Here is a 5,389-nt window from a genome sequence, read left to right on the forward strand (position 1 = left end):
CTTGTGTCCCTGTGTTTTGATTTAAAGAGAACCCAAGCTGGCAAAATTTACCCGGGTAGACGCGCCTCTATTGGTGGAGACAGCGTGTTGAGCAGCACTTTCGAGTTAGATGCAGGGAGGGGAGGGAGGGGGCCCGATAGGTATAAAGTTAGCTTGTATAGAGCCGTGCATGCTTCTGATGAGTCGCTACAGGCGACGAAACCGGTAAAGCGCACGCGGCCAGCAAACGTGAAAAGAGCACAAGGGGACACGTGAGGAGCCAGAGGGAGGCCAAAGGACCAGCGCAGCTAAGCCGACCCGGCGGCCCACGGTTGGGTTAGAGCCCATAAAAACTCTGTGCCTTAAACAACGGACACGTGTTTTTAGAATTTTACGCTATGGGAGCTCTGGTTATGTTTTCTTGAGGTGTATTGATACTGCAGCAAAGTGACAACAGTGGAGGAGATTCCTTGAATGGCAGGGGGCGGCCAGATGACCCCATAGGCGCTGGAGACCCATCTAATAGAGGGTCATTTGTATGCGGTGAGTTCCCACTGCTTGGGGTGTGGTGAAGGTGAAATTCCGTAAGAGGTGGTTACTGTATCCTGGATGCCATTTAGGAAGGACTCCACTTCATTTGTATTGTTGTATTGACCTACATGAAAAAGAGGCACTTGCTTGACAGTATCTAAGTGCGCAGCTATTGGTTGACTATTGGGACTTTATTTGTATGTAGAGCAGCGCACTACCAGCGAAACCCCGTATTTTAGTATCGGCGCAGTTTTATGTATTTGTATATTGTCATCTTCTAATATACCCAGGGGTTGTGAGCTCAATGGTGGGGGGGGGGGGGCGAAGGAGTAGCTGATATAAGATAGATATGAGGCCTCCGTCTAGGGGTTTAGTTTTGCACCAGGTCTCAAACCAAGTATAGCCAATAGTGGGATCTTGGGACTTAATAGTTGAAAGGAAATGGAATATTTGCCATGAGCGAAACGTTTCCCTGGGAGGAAGCATACGCACTTCTTTGAACTGTGACAGGGACATAATGCGAAAGGCTGAAGTGAAGTTACTTTAAGTAGTCCTCTTTCTGTCCACCATTTAAAGGCGGAAGGGTTGAGGCCTGGGGCAAAATCTGGGTTTTGAAAGACCTCAGTCATTAAGCATGTCTCCGACTGTAGTTTTGAGAGAAAATCTAAACTTTGCCCAAATGAACATTGAGTGTTTGGCAGAGGCGCCGAGCTCACTGATATAATACAGATGCTGTGACTCCTGCTGTATTTTGCCTGAGGAAGAGGGATGTATGGCCCGTGAAACGCGTTGCATTGTTTTTTGGAGTTCCGAATAAATTGTCGACTGTCTGAATCGCAGTCCTTGCCTGTGTCTGTTTGGAGGGGGTAAGACCACCGCTGCCTCCTCTGTTTAACCAGTTGGTTTTTTAAGTTCATTTCATTACCTTTTATTCTTTTGGCGCCTCTGTATCTTGTACACTACATTGAGTCCACCCTGGGTGGAGGGTTGTTACCCTATTTTCCTGTCTACAGAGAGCGACTTTTTATTCCTGAGTGGGGTCAGGATTGTTCTCCCCACCTGCCTATACAGTGGTTGCCTTGGAGGTAACCCTGGTTTGTAAGTATCATTTTAACTTCTCTTATTTTGTTGTCCCCAAGACGAATTACACTATTGGGGCTCTTGGTGTCCCTCTGCTTTGAGTTTTTGGCAACCGGAGATATACTGGAGGGTTGCTTCTTGGTGTTCAGAGAGCTCCACATTAGTGCTCTTAATGAGGAGGGTTCTGTCAAATCTGATTCTAGTTGGACCCAAAGTGGAGCTAGTAAATAGGCATTAATTGCAGCCAGCTGGGCGAGTTGGGAGGCATAATAATACGGTGGTATTCTGGGGGAATTGAGTCCACCCTCTGATCTTGGACTAGTTAGGATGTTATGCTTAAACTTAGGTCTCCTGCCTGCCCAGATGAATTTGTGGCAAGCTTTTTGTAAGTTGTGTATGTCAGTCATGTGGACCGCGATAAACAAAACACGAAAAAGATACAGTATTCTCGGGAGGACAATCATTTTTACTGAATGTATTCTTCCTGAGAGGGATATAGGATATTTAGTCCATTCAGTCATGTCAGATGGTAGTTTTTTAATGACGGGAGGGTAGTTGTGCTTATACATTTGAGAGGGGCCTTTGGTAAGGTTAATTCCCAAGTATTTGATGAAAGTGGTGCGAAGTTGTAAACCTAAAGATTGGGCTAGGGATTGACTAGTGGTTTGAGGGATATTTAGACAGAGTAGTTCAGATTTATCTAAGTTTAGTTTAAGGCCTGAAATTATGGAGAAGGAATTAATATGGGACAAAAGAGAGGAAATGGGACGTGTGCAGAGATGTTAGGGTTAAAATGACATCGTCAGCAAAAAGACTAGCTTTGTAGTTATTACGACCAATTGTTACGCCTAGTACGTCAGGTGAGCGTCTGATGGTGTTGGCCAGGGGCTCCATAACTAGGGCGAATAGAGCCGGGGCCAGCCCTGCCTAGTGCCTCTTTCAATCTGTATTGGGGAGTTATGGGCTGAAGAGAGTTTAAGTGTGGCTGAGGGAGTAGAGTATAGGTTATCTATTAGTTGGTAGAACTTTCCTCCTATTCCAAATTTTTGGATGGTAGCAAGCATGAAAGGCCATCTGATGGTATCGAAAGCCTTTTCCATATCTAAGGCAAGTAAGATAGAAGGTATTTTTTTCATTTGTATGTGGTGGAGAATGGTGAGGATTTTTCTGACATTATCTGATGCTTGGCGTGAGGGAATAAATCCTACTTGATATTTGTGAACTGGTGGAGTAGTTTATTTAGACGAACAGCTAAAAAGGGAGGTAAGACGTTTATAGTCTAGGTTTAGTAGGGAAATAGGTCGATAGTTTTTAGTTAATAATGTGTCTCTGCCTGGTTTTGGGATTAGAGTGATGGAAGCTTGTAGAATTGTAGAAATTAGTGGGGGGGCACTAAAGCCGTTGGGGCCCGGGGCCTTACCCGCTTTGTCTCTTTATAGCTTTGAGTACTTCTTGTCCTGAGAGGGGAATACTCAAGGAATTGTTATTGGCCGTAGTTAGGATGGGAAGGGGATATTTATCAAGATATTGGCCCCTGGAGGGATGGGGGGTGGTTTTTTTTTAGGCTCTGCATACAGTTTCTGATATTTCTGAAATTTTTAGTTGTATTGTCTGGGTTTGATGTTATTTTACTCACATGGTCTCTAACTTGTGTGATTCTATTTATATTTTGCTGGGGGCGTAGCTTCCTGGCCAACCATGTATTGGGTTTATTTATTTGTCTGACAGCTCTGGCCCTAGTCCATCGAAGGGCCTTTTCTATGTAGGCAGTAAGTAAGACATCCAATTGTAGTTTGAGATCAGTTATTGATTCTTTTTTTTAAGAAATAAGGAGTGTCGTTGGCTATTTTATCTGTGTGAGGGATAGGATTTTATATTCAATATTCTGGATGACCATATTTTTGGCCCTCTTTGCTTGAGGAGCTAATTTGATTAAATGGCCTCTGACTGTGGCCTTGTGAGCTAGCCATATTGAGGCAGGGGTGGCTTGGTCATTGTCGTCGTTCTCAAAATATTCTGCTATAGTGGTATGGACCTGTAGAGCTATATCATCCTTAAAGGGAAGGTTCAAGCAAAATAAAAAAATGAGTTTCACTTACCTGGGGCTTCTACCAGCCCCATGCAGCCATCCTGTGCCCTCGTAGTCACTCACTGCTGCTCCAGTCCCCCGCTGGCAGCTTGCCGACTTCGGAGGTCGGCGGGACGCATTGCGTACATTTTTACGCATTCCCGCTAGTGCAGGAACATTAACACATATATTTTTACGCATCACTGGTTCAATGCGTACATTTTTACGCAATAAACCACTAACGCGTAAAATTGTATGTGTTAATGTTCCTGCACTAGCGGGAATGCGTAAAAATGTATGCAATGCGTCCCGCCGACCTCCTAGGTCGGCAAGCTGCCAGCGGGGGACTGGAGCAGCAGTGAGTGACTACGAGGGCACAGGATGGCTGCATGGGGCTGGTAGAAGCCCCAGGTAAGTAAAACTCATTTTTTTTATTTTGCTTGGATATTCCCTTTAAGGAGTAGTGACTCATTGAGTCTCCAGGATGGTCTAGAAACCTTAGGCAGAATAGATGTAAACGCAGCCAGAACAACATCGTGGTCAGACCAGGAGCACGTTACATGTCGCGCAAACGCCAATTGTGGCAAAAGCGAGGAGGTTGCTAGTATATCGATGCGGGCATAAGAATTATGAGCTGGGGAGTAAAAGGTATTGCCTTTGGTACTATGGTAGCATTCTCTCCAGGTGTCCGCTAGTGAGTGATTAAGGAGAGTATCATGGAGAAATGTGCTAATTTTGCGGGGAGTGGAGTTAGAATGAGGGTTCGATCTGTCCACCACATTGCTCATGACTGCGCTGAAGTCACCCGCCCACAATAACACATCTATAGACAATGCCAGGAGTTTGTCAGATAGGGTAGCAATTGTTTCAAACACTTGCTCTGGGGGAGCATAAAGATTGACAAGACATAATTTTTTGCCCATTTAAGAGACCTTCGACAATTAGAAAGCGACCAAGAGGGTCTGCATAATGATTGGTTACAGTGAGGCGGGAAATTGTTATGCAGAAAAACTGCTACACCTCTGTGCTTCTTATCAGCAGAGGATAAGAAATATCTGCTGTAGGACTTATGAAAGAACTTGGGGGCGGAATTTTTTAGTAAAATGTGTCTCTTGTAAACAGAGGACCTCAGGAGAGTGTCTACCATAGTCTAGGAATGCTTTCCTTCTTTTGGTGGGACTGTTCAATCCCCTGGCATTGTGGGACAAAATTGTAAATGACTGCATTTTACGGTTAAGTATAGGATGATAAAAGAAAAACTGACATTAAGACGTCTATGCAAGTAATGTAAGGCTTGTCCTGTGCATTGTAGTAGGAAATAATCGTACTCAATGCCAAGTCGCTTTAGCTGCAGCGGCTTGGCATTGAGTACGATTATTTAACTTGTTGTCGATGACTACTCCTAAGTCCTTCTCCAAGTTTGATGTCCCCAACTGTATCCCATTTATTTTGTATGGTGCTAGACCATTGGTACGACCAAAATGCTTGACAAATGTAAAGTCATGCACTTTGGTCGTACCAATGGTTTAGCACCATACACAATAAATGGGATACAGTTGGGGACATCAAACTTGGAGAAGGACTTAGGAGTAGTCATGGACAACAAGTTAAATAATTGTACTCAATGCCAAGCCGCTGCAGCTAAAGCGAACAAAATGTTGGGATGCATTAAAAGGGAAATAAAAACTCGAGATGCTAGCATAATATTGCCCCTGTTTAACTCTCTAGTAA

The sequence above is a fragment of the Hyperolius riggenbachi genome, chromosome 1 (genome assembly GCF_040937935.1).
Source record: "Hyperolius riggenbachi isolate aHypRig1 chromosome 1, aHypRig1.pri, whole genome shotgun sequence".
Classification (NCBI taxonomy): Eukaryota; Metazoa; Chordata; class Amphibia; order Anura; family Hyperoliidae; genus Hyperolius; species Hyperolius riggenbachi.